The 26,444-nt window shown below is 36.2% G+C and overlaps 2 non-coding genes and 24 pseudogenes across 2 annotated transcripts; all 26 read right to left on the bottom strand.

The window, feature by feature from the left end:
- Window positions 1–1,010: 1,010 nt before the first annotated feature.
- Window positions 1,011–1,129, bottom strand: LOC145646421 (5S ribosomal RNA; annotated as a pseudogene).
- A 666-nt stretch (window positions 1,130–1,795) lies between these two features.
- Window positions 1,796–1,914, bottom strand: LOC145648950 (5S ribosomal RNA; annotated as a pseudogene).
- A 1,105-nt stretch (window positions 1,915–3,019) lies between these two features.
- Window positions 3,020–3,138, bottom strand: LOC145646420 (5S ribosomal RNA; annotated as a pseudogene).
- A 666-nt stretch (window positions 3,139–3,804) lies between these two features.
- LOC145648949 (5S ribosomal RNA) lies at window positions 3,805–3,923 on the bottom strand (annotated as a pseudogene).
- A 1,105-nt stretch (window positions 3,924–5,028) lies between these two features.
- LOC145646419 (5S ribosomal RNA) lies at window positions 5,029–5,147 on the bottom strand (annotated as a pseudogene).
- An 884-nt stretch (window positions 5,148–6,031) lies between these two features.
- On the bottom strand, window positions 6,032–6,150 carry LOC145646418 (5S ribosomal RNA; annotated as a pseudogene).
- An 884-nt stretch (window positions 6,151–7,034) lies between these two features.
- LOC145646417 (5S ribosomal RNA) lies at window positions 7,035–7,153 on the bottom strand (annotated as a pseudogene).
- A 1,102-nt stretch (window positions 7,154–8,255) lies between these two features.
- LOC145646416 (5S ribosomal RNA) lies at window positions 8,256–8,374 on the bottom strand (annotated as a pseudogene).
- Window positions 8,375–9,915: 1,541 nt separating this feature from the next.
- LOC145646414 (5S ribosomal RNA) lies at window positions 9,916–10,034 on the bottom strand (annotated as a pseudogene).
- Window positions 10,035–10,918: 884 nt separating this feature from the next.
- Window positions 10,919–11,037, bottom strand: LOC145646413 (5S ribosomal RNA; annotated as a pseudogene).
- A 1,105-nt stretch (window positions 11,038–12,142) lies between these two features.
- On the bottom strand, window positions 12,143–12,261 carry LOC145643760 (5S ribosomal RNA; annotated as a pseudogene).
- Window positions 12,262–12,725: 464 nt separating this feature from the next.
- On the bottom strand, window positions 12,726–12,844 carry LOC145646412 (5S ribosomal RNA; annotated as a pseudogene).
- A 1,106-nt stretch (window positions 12,845–13,950) lies between these two features.
- LOC145643759 (5S ribosomal RNA) lies at window positions 13,951–14,069 on the bottom strand (annotated as a pseudogene).
- Window positions 14,070–14,533: 464 nt separating this feature from the next.
- On the bottom strand, window positions 14,534–14,652 carry LOC145646411 (5S ribosomal RNA; annotated as a pseudogene).
- A 1,105-nt stretch (window positions 14,653–15,757) lies between these two features.
- On the bottom strand, window positions 15,758–15,876 carry LOC145650592 (5S ribosomal RNA; annotated as a pseudogene).
- Window positions 15,877–16,340: 464 nt separating this feature from the next.
- On the bottom strand, window positions 16,341–16,459 carry LOC145649035 (5S ribosomal RNA; annotated as a pseudogene).
- A 1,218-nt stretch (window positions 16,460–17,677) lies between these two features.
- LOC145647088 (5S ribosomal RNA) lies at window positions 17,678–17,796 on the bottom strand (annotated as a pseudogene).
- Window positions 17,797–18,901: 1,105 nt separating this feature from the next.
- LOC145644208 (5S ribosomal RNA) lies at window positions 18,902–19,020 on the bottom strand (annotated as a pseudogene).
- A 1,105-nt stretch (window positions 19,021–20,125) lies between these two features.
- On the bottom strand, window positions 20,126–20,244 carry LOC145643758 (5S ribosomal RNA; annotated as a pseudogene).
- A 352-nt stretch (window positions 20,245–20,596) lies between these two features.
- LOC145648430 (5S ribosomal RNA) lies at window positions 20,597–20,715 on the bottom strand. Its single transcript, XR_014116461.1, has one exon. It is a non-coding gene; the product is annotated as a 5S ribosomal RNA (ribosomal RNA).
- A 572-nt stretch (window positions 20,716–21,287) lies between these two features.
- On the bottom strand, window positions 21,288–21,406 carry LOC145648943 (5S ribosomal RNA; annotated as a pseudogene).
- A 353-nt stretch (window positions 21,407–21,759) lies between these two features.
- LOC145647364 (5S ribosomal RNA) lies at window positions 21,760–21,878 on the bottom strand. Its single transcript, XR_014116324.1, has one exon. It is a non-coding gene; the product is annotated as a 5S ribosomal RNA (ribosomal RNA).
- A 900-nt stretch (window positions 21,879–22,778) lies between these two features.
- On the bottom strand, window positions 22,779–22,897 carry LOC145647697 (5S ribosomal RNA; annotated as a pseudogene).
- Window positions 22,898–24,124: 1,227 nt separating this feature from the next.
- On the bottom strand, window positions 24,125–24,243 carry LOC145650611 (5S ribosomal RNA; annotated as a pseudogene).
- A 793-nt stretch (window positions 24,244–25,036) lies between these two features.
- Window positions 25,037–25,155, bottom strand: LOC145648097 (5S ribosomal RNA; annotated as a pseudogene).
- A 791-nt stretch (window positions 25,156–25,946) lies between these two features.
- LOC145647696 (5S ribosomal RNA) lies at window positions 25,947–26,065 on the bottom strand (annotated as a pseudogene).
- Between the last annotated feature and the right edge of the window lie 379 nt (window positions 26,066–26,444).

The raw sequence follows: 26,444 nt of genomic DNA, 5'->3' as shown, positions 1-26,444 counted from the left end.
ATGTTATCTTGAATGTAATTAAATGATGCAATAAAAGCTTACAATACGGAGCTGGTATACTGAGGCACTAATTATTCACTGCACTTCAAATTTGAACATGATAGATTGAACATAAATTAAAGGGATGCAAACAATCTTACAGCACCTGCTATTCCCTGGTACTAAAATATTTCTATTTAATCTGTACACTTCACATACAAGCTTGTCAGTTGCAGATTAAAGTAAAGTGATGCAACAAAAACTTACAGCATCTGCTATTCCCAGGTGCTAACAGATAGTTTTTTTAATTAATCACTGCATTTCACATCCTAGCATGTCATCTTGACAGTAAATTAAAGTGATGCAAGAGAAGCTTACAGCATCTCGTAGTCCAATGTGCTAACATATAGTTTTTTGATGAATCACTGCACTTCACATTCAGGCATGTGAGTTGGAGAGTAAATGAAAGTGATGCAAAAAAAACTTACAGCATCTGCTATTCCCAGGTGCTAACAGATAGTTTGAGTTAATTATTCACTGCACTTCAAATTTGAACATGATAGCTTGAACATAAATTAAAGGGATGCAATACAATCTTACAGCACCTGCTATTCCCTGGTACTAAAATATTTCTATTTAATCTGTACACTTCACATACAAGCTTGTCAGTTGCAGATTAAAGTAAAGTGATGCAACAAAAACTTACAGCATTTGCTATTCCCAGGTGCTAACAGATAGTTTTTTTAATTAATCACTGCACTTCACATCCTAGCATGTCATCTTGAAAGTAAATTAAAGTGATGCAAGAGAAGCTTACAGCATCTCGTAGTCCAAGGTGCTAACAGATAGATTTTTGAGGAATCACTGCACTTCACATTCAGGCATGTGAGTTGGAGAGTAAATGAAAGTGATGCAAAAAAAACTTACAGCATCTGCTATTCCCAGGTGCTAACAGATAGTTTTTTTTATTAATCACTGCACTTCACATTTGAGCATGTCAGCTTGAAAGTAAATTAAAGTGATGCAAGAAAAGCTTACAGCACCTGGTATTCCTAGGTAGGGTCCCACCTCAGTACTATTCAGGCCCAAACTTGCTTAGCTTCCAAGGTCAGATGAGATTGGGCGTTCTCAAGCTGGTGTGGCCGTAAGCCTTAAACACTTACTCAAATTGCCTAATCATAGCAAATATGATCAAAGACCAATCTGACAATTTTTTTTATTAATCCCTGCACTTGACATTCTAGAATGTTATCTTGAATGTAATTAAATGATGCAATAAAAGCTTACAATACGGAGCTGGTATACTGAGGCACTAATTATTCACTGCACTTCAAATTTGAACATGATAGATTGAACATAAATTAAAGGGATGCAAACAATCTTACAGCACCTGCTATTCCCTGGTACTAAAATATTTCTATTTAATCTGTACACTTCACATACAAGCTTGTCAGTTGCAGATTAAAGTAAAGTGATGCAACAAAAACTTACAGCATCTGCTATTCCCAGGTGCTAACAGATAGTTTTTTTAATTAATCACTGCATTTCACATCCTAGCATGTCATCTTGACAGTAAATTAAAGTGATGCAAGAGAAGCTTACAGCATCTCGTAGTCCAATGTGCTAACATATAGTTTTTTGATGAATCACTGCACTTCACATTCAGGCATGTGAGTTGGAGAGTAAATGAAAGTGATGCAAAAAAAACTTACAGCATCTGCTATTCCCAGGTGCTAACAGATAGTTTTTTTTATTAATCACTGCACTTCACATTTGAGCATGTCAGCTTGAAAGTAAATTAAAGTGATGCAAGAAAAGCTTACTGCACCTGGTATTCCTAGGTAGGGTCCCACCTCAGTACTATTCAGGCCCAAACTTGCTTAGCTTCCAAGGTCAGATGAGATTGGGCGTTCTCAAGCTGGTGTGGCCGTAAGCCTTAAACACTTACTCAAATTGCCTAATCATAGCAAATATGATCAAAGACCAATCTGACAATTTTTTTTATTAATCCCTGCACTTGACATTCTAGAATGTTATCTTGAATGTAATTAAATGATGCAATAAAAGCTTACAATACGGAGCTGGTATACTGAGGCACTAATTATTCACTGCACTTCAAATTTGAACATGATAGATTGAACATAAATTAAAGGGATGCAAACAATCTTACAGCACCTGCTATTCCCTGGTACTAAAATATTTCTATTTAATCTGTACACTTCACATACAAGCTTGTCAGTTGCAGATTAAAGTAAAGTGATGCAACAAAAACTTACAGCATCTGCTATTCCCAGGTGCTAACAGATAGTTTTTTTAATTAATCACTGCATTTCACATCCTAGCATGTCATCTTGACAGTAAATTAAAGTGATGCAAGAGAAGCTTACAGCATCTCGTAGTCCAATGTGCTAACATATAGTTTTTTGATGAATCACTGCACTTCACATTCAGGCATGTGAGTTGGAGAGTAAATGAAAGTGATGCAAAAAAAACTTACAGCATCTGCTATTCCCAGGTGCTAACAGATAGTTTGAGTTAATTATTCACTGCACTTCAAATTTGAACATGATAGCTTGAACATAAATTAAAGGGATGCAATACAATCTTACAGCACCTGCTATTCCCTGGTACTAAAATATTTCTATTTAATCTGTACACTTCACATACAAGCTTGTCAGTTGCAGATTAAAGTAAAGTGATGCAACAAAAACTTACAGCATTTGCTATTCCCAGGTGCTAACACATAGTTTTTTTAATTAATCACTGCACTTCACATCCTAGCATGTCATCTTGAAAGTAAATTAAAGTGATGCAAGAGAATCTTACAGCATCTCGTAGTCCAAGGTGCTAAGAGATAGATTTTTGAGGAATCACTGCACTTCACATTCAGGCATGTGAGTTGGAGAGTAAATGAAAGTGATGCAAAAAAAACTTACAGCATCTGCTATTCCCAGGTGCTAACAGATAGTTTTTTTTATTAATCACTGCACTTCACATTTGAGCATGTCAGCTTGAAAGTAAATTAAAGTGATGCAAGAAAAGCTTACAGCACCTGGTATTCCTAGGTAGGGTCCCACCTCAGTACTATTCAGGCCCAAACTTGCTTAGCTTCCAAGGTCAGATGAGATTGGGCGTTCTCAAGCTGGTGTGGCCGTAAGCCTTAAACACTTACTCAAATTGCCTAATCATAGCAAATATGATCAAAGACCAATCTGACAATTTTTTTTATTAATCCCTGCACTTGACATTCTAGAATGTTATCTTGAATGTAATTAAATGATGCAATAAAAGCTTACAATACGGAGCTGGTATACTGAGGCACTAATTATTCACTGCACTTCAAATTTGAACATGATAGATTGAACATAAATTAAAGGGATGCAAACAATCTTACAGCACCTGCTATTCCCTGGTACTAAAATATTTCTATTTAATCTGTACACTTCACATACAAGCTTGTCAGTTGCAGATTAAAGTAAAGTGATGCAACAAAAACTTACAGCATCTGCTATTCCCAGGTGCTAACAGATAGTTTTTTTAATTAATCACTGCATTTCACATCCTAGCATGTCATCTTGACAGTAAATTAAAGTGATGCAAGAGAAGCTTACAGCATCTCGTAGTCCAATGTGCTAACATATAGTTTTTTGATGAATCACTGCACTTCACATTCAGGCATGTGAGTTGGAGAGTAAATGAAAGTGATGCAAAAAAAACTTACAGCATCTGCTATTCCCAGGTGCTAACAGATAGTTTTTTTTATTAATCACTGCACTTCACATTTGAGCATGTCAGCTTGAAAGTAAATTAAAGTGATGCAAGAAAAGCTTACTGCACCTGGTATTCCTAGGTAGGGTCCCACCTCAGTACTATTCAGGCCCAAACTTGCTTAGCTTCCAAGGTCAGATGAGATTGGGCGTTCTCAAGCTGGTGTGGCCGTAAGCCTTAAACACTTACTCAAATTGCCTAATCATAGCAAATATGATCAAAGACCAATCTGACAATTTTTTTTATTAATCCCTGCACTTGACATTCTAGAATGTTATCTTGAATGTAATTAAATGATGCAATAAAAGCTTACAATACGGAGCTGGTATACTGAGGCACTAATTATTCACTGCACTTCAAATTTGAACATGATAGATTGAACATAAATTAAAGGGATGCAAACAATCTTACAGCACCTGCTATTCCCTGGTACTAAAATATTTCTATTTAATCTGTACACTTCACATACAAGCTTGTCAGTTGCAGATTAAAGTAAAGTGATGCAACAAAAACTTACAGCATCTGCTATTCCCAGGTGCTAACAGATAGTTTTTTTAATTAATCACTGCATTTCACATCCTAGCATGTCATCTTGACAGTAAATTAAAGTGATGCAAGAGAAGCTTACAGCATCTCGTAGTCCAATGTGCTAACATATAGTTTTTTGATGAATCACTGCACTTCACATTCAGGCATGTGAGTTGGAGAGTAAATGAAAGTGATGCAAAAAAAACTTACAGCATCTGCTATTCCCAGGTGCTAACAGATAGTTTGAGTTAATTATTCACTGCACTTCAAATTTGAACATGATAGCTTGAACATAAATTAAAGGGATGCAATACAATCTTACAGCACCTGCTATTCCCTGGTACTAAAATATTTCTATTTAATCTGTACACTTCACATACAAGCTTGTCAGTTGCAGATTAAAGTAAAGTGATGCAACAAAAACTTACAGCATTTGCTATTCCCAGGTGCTAACACATAGTTTTTTTAATTAATCACTGCACTTCACATCCTAGCATGTCATCTTGAAAGTAAATTAAAGTGATGCAAGAGAATCTTACAGCATCTCGTAGTCCAAGGTGCTAAGAGATAGATTTTTGAGGAATCACTGCACTTCACATTCAGGCATGTGAGTTGGAGAGTAAATGAAAGTGATGCAAAAAAAACTTACAGCATCTGCTATTCCCAGGTGCTAACAGATAGTTTTTTTTATTAATCACTGCACTTCACATTTGAGCATGTCAGCTTGAAAGTAAATTAAAGTGATGCAAGAAAAGCTTACAGCACCTGGTATTCCTAGGTAGGGTCCCACCTCAGTACTATTCAGGCCCAAACTTGCTTAGCTTCCAAGGTCAGATGAGATTGGGCGTTCTCAAGCTGGTGTGGCCGTAAGCCTTAAACACTTACTCAAATTGCCTAATCATAGCAAATATGATCAAAGACCAATCTGACAATTTTTTTTATTAATCCCTGCACTTGACATTCTAGAATGTTATCTTGAATGTAATTAAATGATGCAATAAAAGCTTACAATACGGAGCTGGTATACTGAGGCACTAATTATTCACTGCACTTCAAATTTGAACATGATAGATTGAACATAAATTAAAGGGATGCAAACAATCTTACAGCACCTGCTATTCCCTGGTACTAAAATATTTCTATTTAATCTGTACACTTCACATACAAGCTTGTCAGTTGCAGATTAAAGTAAAGTGATGCAACAAAAACTTACAGCATCTGCTATTCCCAGGTGCTAAAAGATAGTTTGAGTTAATTATTCACTGCACTTCAAATTTGAACATGATAGCTTGAACATAAATTAAAGGGATGCAATACAATCTTACAGCACCTGCTATTCCCTGGTACTAAAATATTTCTATTTAATCTGTACACTTCACATACAAGCTTGTCAGTTGCAGATTAAAGTAAAGTGATGCAACAAAAACTTACAGCATTTGCTATTCCCAGGTGCTAACACATAGTTTTTTTAATTAATCACTGCACTTCACATCCTAGCATGTCATCTTGAAAGTAAATTAAAGTGATGCAAGAGAATCTTACAGCATCTCGTAGTCCAAGGTGCTAAGAGATAGATTTTTGAGGAATCACTGCACTTCACATTCAGGCATGTGAGTTGGAGAGTAAATGAAAGTGATGCAAAAAAAACTTACAGCATCTGCTATTCCCAGGTGCTAACAGATAGTTTTTTTTATTAATCACTGCACTTCACATTTGAGCATGTCAGCTTGAAAGTAAATTAAAGTGATGCAAGAAAAGCTTACAGCACCTGGTATTCCTAGGTAGGGTCCCACCTCAGTACTATTCAGGCCCAAACTTGCTTAGCTTCCAAGGTCAGATGAGATTGGGCGTTCTCAAGCTGGTGTGGCCGTAAGCCTTAAACACTTACTCAAATTGCCTAATCATAGCAAATATGATCAAAGACCAATCTGACAATTTTTTTTATTAATCCCTGCACTTGACATTCTAGAATGTTATCTTGAATGTAATTAAATGATGCAATAAAAGCTTACAATACGGAGCTGGTATACTGAGGCACTAATTATTCACTGCACTTCAAATTTGAACATGATAGATTGAACATAAATTAAAGGGATGCAAACAATCTTACAGCACCTGCTATTCCCTGGTACTAAAATATTTCTATTTAATCTGTACACTTCACATACAAGCTTGTCAGTTGCAGATTAAAGTAAAGTGATGCAACAAAAACTTACAGCATCTGCTATTCCCAGGTGCTAACAGATAGTTTTTTTAATCAATCACTGCATTTCACATCCTAGCATGTCATCTTGACAGTAAATTAAAGTGATGCAAGAGAAGCTTACAGCATCTCGTAGTCCAATGTGCTAACATATAGTTTTTTGATGAATCACTGCACTTCACATTCAGGCATGTGAGTTGGAGAGTAAATGAAAGTGATGCAAAAAAAACTTACAGCATCTGCTATTCCCAGGTGCTAACAGATAGTTTGAGTTAATTATTCACTGCACTTCAAATTTGAACATGATAGCTTGAACATAAATTAAAGGGATGCAATACAATCTTACAGCACCTGCTATTCCCTGGTACTAAAATATTTCTATTTAATCTGTACACTTCACATACAAGCTTGTCAGTTGCAGATTAAAGTAAAGTGATGCAACAAAAACTTACAGCATTTGCTATTCCCAGGTGCTAACAGATAGTTTTTTTAATTAATCACTGCACTTCACATTTGAGCATGTCAGCTTGAAAGTAAATTAAAGTGATGCAAGAAAAGCTTACAGCACCTGGTATTCCTAGGTAGGGTCCCACCTCAGTACTATTCAGGCCCAAACTTGCTTAGCTTCCAAGGTCAGATGAGATTGGGCGTTCTCAAGCTGGTGTGGCCGTAAGCCTTAAACACTTACTCAAATTGCCTAATCATAGCAAATATGATCAAAGACCAATCTGACAATTTTTTTTATTAATCCCTGCACTTGACATTCTAGAATCTTATCTTGAATGTAATTAAATGATGCAATAAAAGCTTACAATACGGAGCTGGTATACTGAGGCACTAATTATTCACTGCACTTCAAATTTGAACATGATAGATTGAACATAAATTAAAGGGATGCAAACAATCTTACAGCACCTGCTATTCCCTGGTACTAAAATATTTCTATTTAATCTGTACACTTCACATACAAGCTTGTCAGTTGCAGATTAAAGTAAAGTGATGCAACAAAAACTTACAGCATCTGCTATTCCCAGGTGCTAACAGATAGTTTGAGTTAATTATTCACTGCACTTCAAATTTGAATATGATAGCTTGAACATAAATTAAAGGGATGCAATACAATCTTACAGCACCTGCTATTCCCTGGTACTAAAATATTTCTATTTAATCTGTACACTTCACATACAAGCTTGTCAGTTGCAGATTAAAGTAAAGTGATGCAACAAAAACTTACAGCATTTGCTATTCCCAGGTGCTAACACATAGTTTTTTTAATTAATCACTGCACTTCACATCCTAGCATGTCATCTTGAAAGTAAATTAAAGTGATGCAAGAGAATCTTACAGCATCTCGTAGTCCAAGGTGCTAAGAGATAGATTTTTGAGGAATCACTGCACTTCACATTCAGGCATGTGAGTTGGAGAGTAAATGAAAGTGATGCAAAAAAAACTTACAGCATCTGCTATTCCGAGGTGCTAACAGATAGTTTGAGTTAATTATTCACTGCACTTCAAATTTGAACATGATAGCTTGAACATAAATTAAAGGGATGCAATACAATCTTACAGCACCTGCTATTCCCTGGTACTAAAATATTTCTATTTAATCTGTACACTTCACATACAAGCTTGTCAGTTGCAGATTAAAGTAAAGTGATGCAACAAAAACTTACAGCATTTGCTATTCCCAGGTGCTAACAGATAGTTTTTTTAATTAATCACTGCACTTCACATTTGAGCATGTCAGCTTGAAAGTAAATTAAAGTGATGCAAGAAAAGCTTACAGCACCTGGTATTCCTAGGTAGGGTCCCACCTCAGTACTATTCAGGCCCAAACTTGCTTAGCTTCCAAGGTCAGATGAGATTGGGCGTTCTCAAGCTGGTGTGGCCGTAAGCCTTAAACACTTACTCAAATTGCCTAATCATAGCAAATATGATCAAAGACCAATCTGACAATTTTTTTTATTAATCCCTGCACTTGACATTCTAGAATCTTATCTTAAATGTAATTAAATGATGCAATAAAAGCTTACAATACGGAGCTGGTATACTGAGGCACTAATTATTCACTGCACTTCAAATTTGAACATGATAGATTGAACATAAATTAAAGGGATGCAAACAATCTTACAGCACCTGCTATTCCCTGGTACTAAAATATTTCTATTTAATCTGTACACTTCACATACAAGCTTGTCAGTTGCAGATTAAAGTAAAGTGATGCAACAAAAACTTACAGCATCTGCTATTCCCAGGTGCTAACAGATAGTTTGAGTTAATTATTCACTGCACTTCAAATTTGAATATGATAGCTTGAACATAAATTAAAGGGATGCAATACAATCTTACAGCACCTGCTATTCCCTGGTACTAAAATATTTCTATTTAATCTGTACACTTCACATACAAGCTTGTCAGTTGCAGATTAAAGTAAAGTGATGCAACAAAAACTTACAGCATTTGCTATTCCCAGGTGCTAACACATAGTTTTTTTAATTAATCACTGCACTTCACATCCTAGCATGTCATCTTGAAAGTAAATTAAAGTGATGCAAGAGAATCTTACAGCATCTCGTAGTCCAAGGTGCTAAGAGATAGATTTTTGAGGAATCACTGCACTTCACATTCAGGCATGTGAGTTGGAGAGTAAATGAAAGTGATGCAAAAAAAACTTACAGCATCTGCTATTCCGAGGTGCTAACAGATAGTTTGAGTTAATTATTCACTGCACTTCAAATTTGAACATGATAGCTTGAACATAAATTAAAGGGATGCAATACAATCTTACAGCACCTGCTATTCCCTGGTACTAAAATATTTCTATTTAATCTGTACACTTCACATACAAGCTTGTCAGTTGCAGATTAAAGTAAAGTGATGCAACAAAAACTTACAGCATTTGCTATTCCCAGGTGCTAACACATAGTTTTTTTAATTAATCACTGCACTTCACATCCTAGCATGTCATCTTGAAAGTAAATTAAAGTGATGCAAGAGAATCTTACAGCATCTCGTAGTCCAAGGTGCTAAGAGATAGATTTTTGAGGAATCACTGCACTTCACATTCAGGCATGTGAGTTGGAGAGTAAATGAAAGTGATGCAAAAAAAACTTACAGCATCTGCTATTCCGAGGTGCTAACAGATAGTTTGAGTTAATTATTCACTGCACTTCAAATTTGAACATGATAGCTTGAACATAAATTAAAGGGATGCAATACAATCTTACAGCACCTGCTATTCCCTGGTACTAAAATATTTCTATTTAATCTGTACACTTCACATACAAGCTTGTCAGTTGCAGATTAAAGTAAAGTGATGCAACAAAAACTTACAGCATTTGCTATTCCCAGGTGCTAACAGATAGTTTTTTTAATTAATCACTGCACTTCACATTTGAGCATGTCAGCTTGAAAGTAAATTAAAGTGATGCAAGAAAAGCTTACAGCACCTGGTATTCCTAGGTAGGGTCCCACCTCAGTACTATTCAGGCCCAAACTTGCTTAGCTTCCAAGGTCAGATGAGATTGGGCGTTCTCAAGCTGGTGTGGCCGTAAGCCTTAAACACTTACTCAAATTGCCTAATCATAGCAAATATGATCAAAGACCAATCTGACAATTTTTTTTATTAATCCCTGCACTTGACATTCTAGAATCTTATCTTGAATGTAATTAAATGATGCAATAAAAGCTTACAATACGGAGCTGGTATACTGAGGCACTAATTATTCACTGCACTTCAAATTTGAACATGATAGATTGAACATAAATTAAAGGGATGCAAACAATCTTACAGCACCTGCTATTCCCTGGTACTAAAATATTTCTATTTAATCTGTACACTTCACATACAAGCTTGTCAGTTGCAGATTAAAGTAAAGTGATGCAACAAAAACTTACAGCATCTGCTATTCCCAGGTGCTAACAGATAGTTTGAGTTAATTATTCACTGCACTTCAAATTTGAATATGATAGCTTGAACATAAATTAAAGGGATGCAATACAATCTTACAGCACCTGCTATTCCCTGGTACTAAAATATTTCTATTTAATCTGTACACTTCACATACAAGCTTGTCAGTTGCAGATTAAAGTAAAGTGATGCAACAAAAACTTACAGCATTTGCTATTCCCAGGTGCTAACACATAGTTTTTTTAATTAATCACTGCACTTCACATCCTAGCATGTCATCTTGAAAGTAAATTAAAGTGATGCAAGAGAATCTTACAGCATCTCGTAGTCCAAGGTGCTAAGAGATAGATTTTTGAGGAATCACTGCACTTCACATTCAGGCATGTGAGTTGGAGAGTAAATGAAAGTGATGCAAAAAAAACTTACAGCATCTGCTATTCCCAGGTGCTAACAGATAGTTTTTTTTATTAATCACTGCACTTCACATTTGAGCATGTCAGCTTGAAAGTAAATTAAAGTGATGCAAGAAAAGCTTACAGCACCTGGTATTCCTAGGTAGGGTCCCACCTCAGTACTATTCAGGCCCAAACTTGCTTAGCTTCCAAGGTCAGATGAGATTGGGCGTTCTCAAGCTGGTGTGGCCGTAAGCCTTAAACACTTACTCAAATTGCCTAATCATAGCAAATATGATCAAAGACCAATCTGACAATTTTTTTTATTAATCCCTGCACTTGACATTCTAGAATGTTATCTTGAATGTAATTAAATGATGCAATAAAAGCTTACAATACGGAGCTGGTATACTGAGGCACTAATTATTCACTGCACTTCAAATTTGAACATGATAGATTGAACATAAATTAAAGGGATGCAAACAATATTACAGCACCTGCTATTCCCTGGTACTAAAATATTTCTATTTAATCTGTACACTTCACATACAAGCTTGTCAGTTGCAGATTAAAGTAAAGTGATGCAACAAAAACTTACAGCATCTGCTATTCCCAGGTGCTAACAGATAGTTTTTTTAATTAATCACTGCATTTCACATCCTAGCATGTCATCTTGACAGTAAATTAAAGTGATGCAAGAGAAGCTTACAGCATCTCGTAGTCCAATGTGCTAACATATAGTTTTTTGATGAATCACTGCACTTCACATTCAGGCATGTGAGTTGGAGAGTAAATGAAAGTGATGCAAAAAAAACTTACAGCATCTGCTATTCCCAGGTGCTAACAGATAGTTTGAGTTAATTATTCACTGCACTTCAAATTTGAACATGATAGCTTGAACATAAATTAAAGGGATGCAATACAATCTTACAGCACCTGCTATTCCCTGGTACTAAAATATTTCTATTTAATCTGTACACTTCACATACAAGCTTGTCAGTTGCAGATTAAAGTAAAGTGATGCAACAAAAACTTACAGCATTTGCTATTCCCAGGTGCTAACAGATAGTTTTTTTAATTAATCACTGCACTTCACATCCTAGCATGTCATCTTGAAAGTAAATTAAAGTGATGCAAGAGAAGCTTACAGCATCTCGTAGTCCAAGGTGCTAACAGATAGTTTTTTGAGGAATCACTGCACTTCACATTCAGGCATGTGAGTTGGAGAGTAAATGAAAGTGATGCAAAAAAAACTTACAGCATCGGCTATTCCCAGGTGCTAACAGATGGTTTTTTTTATTAATCACTGCACTTCACATTTGAGCATGTCAACTTGAAAGTAAATTAAAGTGATGCAAGAAAAGCTTGCAGCACCTGGTATTCCTAGGTAGGGTCCCACCTCAGTACTATCCAGGCCCAAACTTGCTTAGCTTCCAAGGTCAGATGAGCTTGGGCATTCTCAAGCTGGTGTGGCCATAAGCCTCAAACACTTACTCAAATTGCCTAATCATAGCAAATATGATCAAAGACCAATCTGACAATTTTTTTTATTAATCCCTGCAAATGACATTCTAGAATGTTATCTTGAATGTAAATTAAATGATGCAATAAAAGCTTACAACATCTGGTATACGGAGGCACTAACAGACAGTTTTTTGATGAATCACTGCACTTCACATTCAGGCATGTGAGTTGGAGAGTAAATGAAAGTGATGCAAAAAAAACTTACAGCATCGGCTATTCCCAGGTGCTAACAGATAGTTTGAGTTAATTATTCACTGCACTTCAAATTTGAACATGATAGCTTGAACATAAATTAAAGGGATGCAATACAATCTTACAGCACCTGCTATTCCCAGGTGCTAACAGATAGTTTTTTTTATTAATCACTGCACTTCACATTTGAGCATGTCAGCTTGAAAGTAAATTAAAGTGATGCAAGAAAAGCTTACAGCACCTGGTATTCCTAGGTAGGGTCCCACCTCAGTACTATTCAGGCCCAAACTTGCTTAGCTTCCAAGGTCAGATGAGATTGGGCGTTCTCAAGCTGGTGTGGCCGTAAGCCTTAAACACTTACTCAAATTGCCTAATCATAGCAAATATGATCAAAGACCAATCTGACAATTTTTTTTATTAATCCCTGCACTTGACATTCTAGAATGTTATCTTGAATGTAATTAAATGATGCAATAAAAGCTTACAATACGGAGCTGGTATACTGAGGCACTAATTATTCACTGCACTTCAAATTTGAACATGATAGATTGAACATAAATTAAAGGGATGCAAACAATCTTACAGCACCTGCTATTCCCTGGTACTAAAATATTTCTATTTAATCTGTACACTTCACATACAAGCTTGTCAGTTGCAGATTAAAGTAAAGTGATGCAACAAAAACTTACAGCATCTGCTATTCCCAGGTGCTAACAGATAGTTTTTTTAATTAATCACTGCATTTCACATCCTAGCATGTCATCTTGACAGTAAATTAAAGTGATGCAAGAGAAGCTTACAGCATCTCGTAGTCCAATGTGCTAACATATAGTTTTTTGATGAATCACTGCACTTCACATTCAGGCATGTGAGTTGGAGAGTAAATGAAAGTGATGCAAAAAAAACTTACAGCATCTGCTATTCCCAGGTGCTAACAGATAGTTTGAGTTAATTATTCACTGCACTTCAAATTTGAACATGATAGCTTGAACATAAATTAAAGGGATGCAATACAATCTTACAGCACCTGCTATTCCCTGGTACTAAAATATTTCTATTTAATCTGTACACTTCACATACAAGCTTGTCAGTTGCAGATTAAAGTAAAGTGATGCAACAAAAACTTACAGCATTTGCTATTCCCAGGTGCTAACAGATAGTTTTTTTAATTAATCACTGCACTTCACATCCTAGCATGTCATCTTGAAAGTAAATTAAAGTGATGCAAGAGAAGCTTACAGCATCTCGTAGTCCAAGGTGCTAACAGATAGTTTTTTGAGGAATCACTGCACTTCACATTCAGGCATGTGAGTTGGAGAGTAAATGAAAGTGATGCAAAAAAAACTTACAGCATCGGCTATTCCAAGGTGCTAACAGATGGTTTTTTTTTATTAATCACTGCACTTCACATTTGAGCATGTCAACTTGAAAGTAAATTAAAGTGATGCAAGAAAAGCTTGCAGCACCTGGTATTCCTAGGTAGGGTCCCACCTCAGTACTATCCAGGCCCAAACTTGCTTAGCTTCCAAGGTCAGATGAGCTTGGGCATTCTCAAGCTGGTGTGGCCATAAGCCTCAAACACTTACTCAAATTGCCTAATCATAGCAAATATGATCAAAGACCAATCTGACAATTTTTTTTATTAATCCCTGCAATTGACATTCTAGAATGTTATCTTGAATGTAAATTAAATGATGCAATAAAAGCTTACAACATCTGGTATACGGAGGCACTAACAGACAGTTTTTTGATGAATCACTGCACTTCACATTCAGGCATGTGAGTTGGAGAGTAAATGAAAGTGATGCAAAAAAAACTTACAGCATCGGCTATTCCCAGGTGCTAACAGATAGTTTGAGTTAATTATTCACTGCACTTCAAATTTGAACATGATAGCTTGAACATAAATTAAAGGGATGCAATACAATCTTACAGCACCTGCTATTCCCAGGTGCTAACAGATAGTTTTTTTTATTAATCACTGCACTTCACATTTGAGCATGTCAGCTTGAAAGTAAATTAAAGTGATGCAAGAAAAGCTTACAGCACCTGGTATTCCTAGGTAGGGTCCCACCTCAGTACTATTCAGGCCCAAACTTGCTTAGCTTCCAAGGTCAGATGAGATTGGGCGTTCTCAAGCTGGTGTGGCCGTAAGCCTTAAACAATTACTCAAATTGCCTAATCATAGCAAATATGATCAAAGACCAATCTGACAATTTTTTTTATTAATCCCTGCACTTGACATTCTAGAATGTTATCTTGAATGTAATTAAATGATGCAATAAAAGCTTACAATACGGAGCTGGTATACTGAGGCACTAATTATTCACTGCACTTCAAATTTGAACATGATAGATTGAACATAAATTAAAGGGATGCAAACAATCTTACAGCACCTGCTATTCCCTGGTACTAAAATATTTCTATTTAATCTGTACACTTCACATACAAGCTTGTCAGTTGCAGATTAAAGTAAAGTGATGCAACAAAAACTTACAGCATCTGCTATTCCCAGGTGCTAACAGATAGTTTTTTTAATTAATCACTGCATTTCACATCCTAGCATGTCATCTTGACAGTAAATTAAAGTGATGCAAGAGAAGCTTACAGCATCTCGTAGTCCAATGTGCTAACATATAGTTTTTTGATGAATCACTGCACTTCACATTCAGGCATGTGAGTTGGAGAGTAAATGAAAGTGATGCAAAAAAAACTTACAGCATCTGCTATTCCCAGGTGCTAACAGATAGTTTGAGTTAATTATTCACTGCACTTCAAATTTGAACATGATAGCTTGAACATAAATTAAAGGGATGCAATACAATCTTACAGCACCTGCTATTCCCTGGTACTAAAATATTTCTATTTAATCTGTACACTTCACATACAAGCTTGTCAGTTGCAGATTAAAGTAAAGTGATGCAACAAAAACTTACAGCATTTGCTATTCCCAGGTGCTAACAGATAGTTTTTTTAATTAATCACTGCACTTCACATCCTAGCATGTCATCTTGAAAGTAAATTAAAGTGATGCAAGAGAAGCTTACAGCATCTCGTAGTCCAAGGTGCTAACAGATAGTTTTTTGAGGAATCACTGCACTTCACATTCAGGCATGTGAGTTGGAGAGTAAATGAAAGTGATGCAAAAAAAACTTACAGCATCGGCTATTCCCAGGTGCTAACAGATGGTTTTTTTTATTAATCACTGCACTTCACATTTGAGCATGTCAACTTGAAAGTAAATTAAAGTGATGCAAGAAAAGCTTGCAGCACCTGGTATTCCTAGGTAGGGTCCCACCTCAGTACTATCCAGGCCCAAACTTGCTTAGCTTCCAAGGTCAGATGAGCTTGGGCGTTCTCAAGCTGGTGTGGCCATAAGCCTCAAACACTTACTCAAATTGCCTAATCATAGCAAATATGATCAAAGACCAATCTGACAATTTTTTTTATTAATCCCTGCAATTGACATTCTAGAATGTTATCTTGAATGTAAATTAAATGATGCAATAAAAGCTTACAACATCTGGTATACGGAGGCACTAACAGACAGTTTTTTGATGAATCACTGCACTTCACATTCAGGCATGTGAGTTGGAGAGTAAATGAAAGTGATGCAAAAAAAACTTACAGCATCGGCTATTCCCAGGTGCTAACAGATAGTTTGAGTTAATTATTCACTGCACTTCAAATTTGAACATGATAGCTTGAACATAAATTAAAGGGATGCAATACAATCTTACAGCACCTGCTATTCCCAGGTGCTAACAGATAGTTTTTTTTATTAATCACTGCACTTCACATTTGAGCATGTCAGCTTGAAAGTAAATTAAAGTGATGCAAGAAAAGCTTACAGCACCTGGTATTCCTAGGTAGGGTCCCACCTCAGTACTATTCAGGCCCAAACTTGCTTAGTTTCCAAGGTCAGATGAGATTGGGCGTTCTCAAGCTGGTGTGGCCGTAAGCCTTAAACACTTACTCAAATTGCCTAATCATAGCAAATATGATCAAAGACCAATCTGACAATTTTTTTTATTAATCCCTGCACTTGACATTCTAGAATGTTATCTTGAATGTAATTAAATGATGCAATAAAAGCTTACAATACGGAGCTGGTATACGGAGGCACTAATTATTCACTGCACTTCAAATTTGAACATGATAGCTTGAACACAAATTAAAGGGATGCAATACAATCTTACAGCACCTGCTATTCCCTGGTACTAAAATATATCTATTTAATCTGTACACTTCACATACAAGCTTGTCAGTTGCAGATTAAAGTAAAGTGATGCAACAAAAACTTACAGCATCTGCTATTCCCAGGTGCTAACAGGTAGTTTTTTTAATTAATCACTGCATTTCACATCCTAGCATGTCATCTTGACAGTAAATTAAAGTGATGCAAGAGAAGCTTACAGCATCTCATAGTCCAATGTGCTAACATATAGTTTTTTGATGAATCACTGCACTTCACATTCAGGCATGTGAGTTGGAGAGTAAATGAAAGTGATGCAAAAAAAACTTACAGCATCTGCTATTCCCAGGTGCTAACAGATAGTTTGAGTTAATTATTCATTGCACTTCAAATTTGAACATGATAGCTTGAACATAAATTAAAGGGATGCAATACAATCTTACAGCACCTGCTATTCCCTGGTACTAAAATATTTCTATTTAATCTGTACACTTCACATACAAGCTTGTCAGTTGCAGATTAAAGTAAAGTGATGCAAGAAAAACTTACAGCATCTGCTATTCCCAGGTGCTAACAGATAGTTTTTTTAATTAATCACTGCATTTCACATCTTAGCATGTCATCTTGACAGTAAATTAAAGTGATGCAAGAGAAGCTTACAGCATCTCGTAGTCCAAGGTGCTAACAGATAGATTTTTGAGGAATCACTGCACTTCACATTCAGGCATGTGAGTTGGAGAGTAAATGAAAGTGATGCAAAAAAAACTTACAGCATCTGCTATTCCCAGGTGCTAACAGATAGTTTGAGTTAATTATTCACTGCACTTCAAATTTGAACATGATAGCTTGAACATAAATTAAAGGGATGCAATACAATCTTACAGCACCTGCTATTCCCAGGTGCTAACAGATAGTTTTTTTTATTAATCACTGCACTTCACATTTGAGCATGTCAGCTTGAAAGTAAATTAAAGTGATGCAAGAAAAGCTTACAGCACCTGGTATTCCTAGGTAGGGTCCCACCTCAGTACTATCCAGGCCCAAACTTGCTTAGCTTCCAAGGTCAGATGAGATTGGGCGTTCTCAAGCTGGTGTGGCCGTAAACCTTAAACACTTACTCAAATTGCCTAATCATAGCAAATATGATCAAAGACCAATCTGACAATTTTTTTTATTAATCCCTGCACTTGACATTCTAGAATGTTATCTTGAATGTAATTAAATGATGCAATAAAAGCTTACAATACGGAGCTGGTATACTGAGGCACTAATTATTCACTGCACTTCAAATTTGAACATGATAGATTGAACATAAATTAAAGGGATGCAAACAATCTTACAGCACCTGCTATTCCCTGGTACTAAAATATTTCTATTTAATCTGTACACTTCACATACAAGCTTGTCAGTTGCAGATTAAAGTAAAGTGATGCAACAAAAACTTACAGCATCTGCTATTCCCAGGTGCTAACAGATAGTTTTTTTAATTAATCACTGCATTTCACATCCTAGCATGTCATCTTGACAGTAAATTAAAGTGATGCAAGAGAAGCTTACACCATCTCGTAGTCCAATGTGCTAACATATAGTTTTTTGATGAATCACTGCACTTCACATTCAGGCATGTGAGTTGGAGAGTAAATGAAAGTGATGCAAAAAAAACTTACAGCATCTGCTATTCCCAGGTGCTAACAGATAGTTTGAGTTAATTATTCACTGCACTTCAAATTTGAACATGATAGCTTGAACATAAATTAAAGGGATGCAATACAATCTTACAGCACCTGCTATTCCCTGGTACTAAAATATTTCTATTTAATCTGTACACTTCACATAAAAGCTTGTCAGTTGCAGATTAAAGTAAAGTGATGCAACAAAAACTTACAGCATTTGCTATTCCCAGGTGCTAACAGATATTTTTTTTAATTAATCACTGCACTTCACATCCTAGCATGTCATCTTGAAAGTAAATTAAAGTGATGCAAGAGAAGCTTACAGCATCTCGTAGTCCAAGGTGCTAACAGATAGATTTTTGAGGAATCACTGCACTTCACATTCAGGCATGTGAGTTGGAGAGTAAATGAAAGTGATGCAAAAAAAACTTACAGCATCTGCTATTCCCAGGTGCTAACAGATAGTTTTTTTTATTAATCACTGCACTTCACATTTGAGCATGTCAGCTTGAAAGTAAATTAAAGTGATGCAAGAAAAGATTACAGCACCTGGTATTCCTAGGTAGGGTCCCACCTCAGTACTATTCAGGCCCAAACTTGCTTAGCTTCCAAAGTAAGATGAGATTGGGCGTTCTCAAGCTGGTGTGGCCGTAAGCCTTAAACACTTACTCAAATTGCCTAATCATAGCAAATATGATCAAAGACCAATCTGACAATTTTTTTTATTAATCCCTGCACTTGACATTCTAGAATGTTATCTTGAATGTAATTAAATGATGCAATAAAAGCTTACAATACGGAGCTGGTATACGGAGGCACTAATTATTCACTGCACTTCAAATTTGAACATGATAGCTTGAACATAAATTAAAGGGATGCAAACAATCTTACAGCACCTGCTATTCCCTGGTACTAAAATATTTCTATTTAATCTGTACACTTCACATACAAGCTTGTCAGTTGCAGATTAAAGTAAAGTGATGCAACAAAAACTTACAGCATCTGCTATTCCCAGGTGCTAACAGATAGTTTTTTTAATTAATCACTGCATTTCACATCCTAGCATGTCATCTTGACAGTAAATTAAAGTGATGCAAGAGAAGCTTACAGCATCTCGTAGTCCAATGTGCTAACATATAGTTTTTTGATGAATCACTGCACTTCACATTCAGGCATGTGAGTTGGAGAGTAAATGAAAGTGATGCAAAAAAAACTTACAGCATCTGCTATTCCCAGGTGCTAACAGATAGTTTGAGTTAATTATTCATTGCACTTCAAATTTGAACATGATAGCTTGAACATAAATTAAAGGGATGCAATACAATCTTACAGCACCTGCTATTCCCTGGTACTAAAATATTTCTATTTAATCTGTACACTTCACATACAAGCTTGTCAGTTGCAGATTAAAGTAAAGTGATGCAACAAAAACTTACAGCATCTGCTATTCCCAGGTGCTAACAGATAGTTTTTTTAATTAATCACTGCATTTGACATCTTAGCATGTCATCTTGACAGTAAATTAAAGTGATTCAAGAGAAGCTTACAGCATCTCGTAGTCCAAGGTGCTAACAGATAGTTTTTTGAGGAATCACTGCACTTCACATTCAGGCATGTGAGTTGGAGAGTAAATGAAAGTGATGCAAAAAAAACTTACAGCATCGGCTATTCCCAGGTGCTAACAGATGGTTTTTTTTATTAATCACTGCACTTCACATTTGAGCATGTCAACTTGAAAGTAAATTAAAGTGATGCAAGAAAAGCTTGCAGCACCTGGTATTCCTAGGTAGGGTCCCACCTCAGTACTATCCAGGCCCAAACTTGCTTAGCTTCCAAGGTCAGATGAGCTTGGGCATTCTCAAGCTGGTGTGGCCATAAGCCTCAAACACTTACTCAAATTGCCTAATCATAGCAAATATGATCAAAGACCAATCTGACAATTTTTTTTATTAATCACTGCAATTGACATTCTAGAATGTTATCTTGAATGTAAATTAAATGATGCAATAAAAGCTTACAACATCTGGTATACGGAGGCACTAACAGACAGTTTTTTGATGAATCACTGCACTTCACATTCAGGCACGTGAGTTGGAGAGTAAATGAAAGTGATGCAAAAAAAACTTACAGCATCTGCTATTCCCAGGTGCTAACAGATAGTTTTTTTAATTAATCACTGCACTTCACATTTGAGCATGTCAGCTTGAAAGTGAATTAAAGTGATGCAAGAAAAGCTTACAGCACCTGGTATTCCTAGGTAGGGTCCCACCTCAGTACTATCCAGGCCCAAACTTGCTTAGCTTCCAAGGTCAGATGAGATTGGGCGTTCTCAAGCTGGTGTGGCCGTAAGCCTTAAACACTTACTCAAATTGCCTAATCATAGCAAATATGATCAAAGACCAATCTGACAATTTTTTTTATTAATCCCTGCACTTGACATTCTAGAATGTTATCTTGAATGTAAATTAAATGATGCAATAAAAGCTTACAACATCTGGTATACGGAGGCACTAACAGACAGTTTTTTGATGAATCACTGCACTTCACATTCAGGCATGTGAGTTGGAGAGTAAATGAAAGTGATGCAAAAAAAACTTACAGCATCTGCTATTCCCAGGTGCTAACAGATAGTTTTTTTTATTAATCATTGCATTTCACATCCTAGCATGTCATCTTGACAGTAAATTAAATTGATGCGAGAGAAGCTTACAGCATCTCGTAGTCCAAGTTGCTAACAGATAGTTTTTGATGAATCACTGCACTTCACATTTAGGCACGTGAGTTGGAGAGTAAATGAAAGTGATGCAAAAAAAACTTACAGCATCTGCTATTCCCAGGTGCTAACAGATAGTTTTTTTTATTAATCACTGCACTTCACATTTGAGCATGTCAGCTTGAAAGTAAATTAAAGTGATGCAATAAAAGCTTACAGCACCTGGTATTCCTAGGGAGGGTCCCACCTCAGTACTATCCAGGGCCAAACTTGCTTAGCTTCCAAGGTCAGATGAGATTGGGCGTTCTCAAGCTGGTGTGGCCGTAAGCTTTAAACACTTACTCAAATTTCCTAATCATAGCAAATATGATCAAAGACCAATCTGACAATTTTTTTTATTAATCCCTGCACTTGACATTCTAGAATGGTATCTTGAATGTAAATTAAATGATGCAATAAAAGCTTACAACATCTGGTATACGGAGGCACTAACAGACAGTTTTTTGATGAATCACTGCACTTCACATTCAGGCATGTGAGTTGGAGAGTAAATGAAAGTGATGCAAAAAAAACTTACAGCATCGGCTATTCCCAGGTGCTAACAGATAGTTTTATTTTAATAATCACTGCACTTCACATTTGAGCATGTCAGCTTGAAAGTAAATTAAAGTGATGCAAGAAGAGCTTACAGCACCTGGTATTCCTAGGTAGAGTCCCACCTCAGTACTATCCAGGCCCAAACTTGCTTAGCTTCCAAGATCAGATGAGATTGGGCGTTCTCAAGCTGGTGTGGCCGTAAACCTTAAACACTTACTCAAATTGCCTAATCATAGCAAATATGATCAAAGACCAATCTGACAATTTTTTTTATTAATCCCTGCACTTGACATTCTAGAATGCTATCTTGAATGTAAATTAAATGATGCAATAAAAGCTTACAACATCTGGTATACGGAGGCACTAACAGACAGTTTTTTGATGAATCACTGCACTTCACATTCAGGCATGTGAGTTGGAGAGTAAATGAAAGTGATGCAAAAAAAAACGTACAGCATCTGCTATTCCCAGGTGCTAACAGATAGTTTAAGTTAATTATTCACTGCACTTCAAATTTGAACATGATAGCTTGAACATAAATTAAAGGGATGCAATACAATCTTACAGCACCTGCTATTCCCTGGTACTAAAATATTTCTATTTAATCTGTACACTTCACATATAAGCTTGTCAGTTGCAGATTAAAGTAAAGTGATGCAACAAAAACTTACAGCATCTGCTATTCCCAGGTGCTAACAGACAGTTTGAGTTAATTATTCACTGCACTTCAAATTTGAACATGATAGCTTGAAAATAAATTAAAGGGATGCAATACAATCTTACAGCACCTGCTATTCCCTGGTACTAAAATATTTCTATTTAATCTGTACACTTCACATACAAGCTTGTCAGTTGCAGATTAAAGTAAAGTGATGCAACAAAAACTTACAGCATCTGCTATTCCCAGGTGCTAACAGATAGTTTTTTTAAATTAATCACTGCATTTCACATCCTAGCATGTCATCTTGACAGTAAATTAAAGTGATGCAAGAGAAGCTTACAGCATCTCGTAGTCCAAGGTGCTAACATATAGTTTTTTGATGAATCACTGCACTTCACATTTGAGCATGTCAGCTTGAAAGTAAATTAAAGTGATGCAATAAAAGCTTACAGCACCTGGTATTCCTAAGGAGGGTCCCACCTCAGTACTATCCAGGCCCAAACTTGCTTAGCTTCCAAGGTCAGATGAGATTGGGCGTTCTCAAGCTGGTGTGGCCGTAAACTTTAAACACTTACTCAAATTTCCTAATCATAGCAAATATGATCAAAGACCAATCTGACAATTTTTTTTATTAATCCCTGCACTTGACATTCTAGAATGGTATCTTGAATGTAAATTAAATGATGCAATAAAAGCTTACAACATCTGGTATACGGAGGCACTAACAGACAGTTTTTTGATGAATCACTGCACTTCACATTCAGGCATGTGAGTTGGAGAGTAAATGAAAGTGATGCAAAAAAAAACGTACAGCATCTGCTATTCCCAGGTGCTAACACATAGTTTAAGTTAATTATTCACTGCACTTCAAATTTGAACATGATAGCTTGAACATAAATTAAAGGGATGCAATACAATCTTACAGCACCTGCTATTCCCTGGTACTAAAATATTTCTATTTAATCTGTACACTTCACATACAAGCTTGTCAGTTGCAGATTAAAGTAAAGTGATGCAACAAAAACTTACAGCATCTGCTATTCCCAGGTGCTAACAGATAGTTTGAGTTAATTATTCACTGCACTTCAAATTTGAACATGATAGCTTGAACATAAATTAAAGGGATGCAATACAATCTTACAGCACCTGCTATTCCCTGGTACTAAAATATTTCTATTTAATCTGTACACTTGACATATAAGCTTGTGAGTTGCAGATTAAAGTAAAGTGATGCAACAAAAACTTACAGCATCTGCTATTCCCAGGTGCTAACAGATAGTTTGAGTTAATTATTCACTGCACTTCAAATTTGAACATGATAGCTTGAAAATAAATTAAAGGGATGCAATACAATCTTACAGCACCTGCTATTCCCTGGTACTAAAATATTTCTATTTAATCTGTACACTTCACATACAAGCTTGTCAGTTGCAGATTAAATTAAAGTGATGCAACAAAAACTTACAGCATCTGCTATTCCCAGGTGCTAACAGATAGTTTTTTTAATTAATCACTGCACTTCACATCCTAGCATGTCATCTTGACAGTAAATTAAAGTGATGCAAGAGAAGCTTACAGCATCTCGTAGTCCAAGTTGCTAACAGATAGTTTTTGATGAATCACTGCACTTCTCATTTAGGCACGTGAGTTGGAGAGTAAATGAAAGTGATGCAAAAAAAAACTTACAGCATCTGCTATTCCCAGGTGCTAACAGATAGTTTTTTTATTAATCACTGCACTTCACATTTGAGCATGTCAGCTTGAAAGTAAATTAAAGTGATGCAATAAAAGCTTACAGCACCTGGTATTCCTAGGTAGGGTCCCACCTCAGTACTATCCAGACCCAAACTTGCTTAGCTTCCAAGGTCAGATGAGATTGGGCGTGCTCAAGCTGGTGCGGCCGTAAGATTTAAACACTTACTCAAATTTCCTAATCATAGCAAATATGATCAAAGACCAATCTGACAATTTTTTTTATTAATCCCTGCACTTGACATTCTAGAATGGTATCTTGAATGTAAATTAAATGATGCAATAAAAGCTTACAACATCTGGTATACGGGGGCACTAACAGAAAGTTTTTTGATGAATCACTGCACTTCACATTCAGGCATGTGAGTTGGAGAGTAAATGAAAGTGATGCAAAAAAAAACGTACAGCATCTGCTATTCCCAGGTGCTAACAGATAGTTTAAGTTAATTATTCACTGCACTTCAAATTTGAACATGATAGCTTGAACATAAATTAAAGGGATGCAATACAATCTTACAGCACCTGCTATTCCCTGGTACTAAAATATTTCTATTTAATCTGTACACTTCACATACAAGCTTGTCAGTTGCAGATTAAAGTAAAGTGATGCAACAAAAACTTACAGCATCTGCTATTCCCAGGTGCTAACAGATAGTTTTTTTAATTAATCACTGCACTTCACATCCTAGCATGTCATCTTGACAGTAAATTAAAGTGATGCAAGAGAAGCTTACAGCATCTCGTAGTCCATGGTGCTAACAGATATTTTTTTGATGAATAACTGCACTTCACATTCAGGCATGTGAGTTGGAGAGTAAATGAAAGTGATGCAAAAAAAAACTTACAGCATCTGCTATTCCCAGGTGCTAACAGATATTTTTTTTTATTAATCACTGCACTTCACATTTGAGCATGTCAGCTTGAAAGTAAATTAAAGTGATGCAATAAAAGCTTACAGCACCTGGTATTCCTAGGTAGGGTCCCACCTCAGTACTATCCAGACCCAAACTTGCTTAGCTTCCAAGGTCAGATGAGATTGGGCGTTCTCAAGCTGGTGTGGCCGTAAGCTTTAAACACTTACTCAAATTTCTTAATCATAGCAAATATGATCAAAGACCAATCTGACAATTTTTTTTATTAATCCCTGCACTTGACATTCTAGAATGGTATCTTGAATGTAAATTAAATGATGCAATAAAAGCTTACAACATCTGGTATACGGAGGCACTAACAGACAGTTTTTTGATGAATCACTGCACTTCACATTCAGGCATGTGAGTTGGAGAGTAAATGAAAGTGATGCAAAAAAAAATTACAGCATCTGCTATTCCCAGGTGCTAACAGATAGTTTGAGTTAATTATTCACTGCACTTCAAATTTGAACATGATAGCTTGAACATAAATTAAAGGGATGCAATACAATCTTACAGCACCTGCTATTCCCTGGTACTAAAATATTTCTATTTAATCTGTACACTTCACATACAAGCTTGTCAGTTGCAGATTAAAGTAAAGTGATGCAACAAAAACTTACAGCATCTGCTATTCCCAGGTGCTAACAGATAGTTTTTTTAATTAATCACTGCACTTCACATCCTAGCATGTCATCTTGAAAGTAAATTAAAGTGATGCAAGAGAAGCTTACAGCATCTCATAGTCCAAGGTGCTAACAGATAGATTTTTGAGGAATCACTGCACTTCACATTCAAGCATGTGAGTTGGAGAGTAAATGAAAGTGATGCAAAAAAAACTTATAGCATCTGCTATTCCCAGGTGCTAACAGATAGTTTTTTTTATTAATCACTGCACTTCACATTTGAGCATGTCAGCTTGAAAGTAAATTAAAGTGATGCAATAAAAGCTTACAGCACCTGGTATTCCTAAGGAGGGTCCCACCTCAGTACTATCCAGGCCCAAACTTGCTTAGCTTCCAAGGTCAGATGAGATTGGGCGTTCTCAAGCTGGTGTGGCCGTAAACTTTAAGCACTTACTCAAATTTCCTAATCATAGCAAATATGATCAAAGACCAATCTGACAATTTTTTTTATTAATCCCTGCACTTGACATTCTAGAATGGTATCTTGAATGTAAATTAAATGATGCAATAAAAGCTTACAACATCTGGTATACGGAGGCACTAACAGACAGTTTTTTGATGAATCACTGCACTTCACATTCAGGCATGTGAGTTGGAGAGTAAATGAAAGTGATGCAAAAAAAAACGTACAGCATCTGCTATTCCCAGGTGCTAACAGATAGTTTAAGTTAATTATTCACTGCACTTCAAATTTGAACATGATAGCTTGAACATAAATTAAAGGGATGCAATACAATCTTACAGCACCTGCTATTCCCTG

This window comes from Electrophorus electricus, chromosome 13 (assembly GCF_041902795.1).
Source record: "Electrophorus electricus isolate QZ-2024a chromosome 13, ASM4190279v1, whole genome shotgun sequence".
In the NCBI taxonomy this organism is placed as follows: Eukaryota; Metazoa; Chordata; class Actinopteri; order Gymnotiformes; family Gymnotidae; genus Electrophorus; species Electrophorus electricus.
The sequence above is the reverse complement of the archived record's forward strand: the minus strand, read 5'-3'. Positions and strand labels throughout refer to the sequence as shown.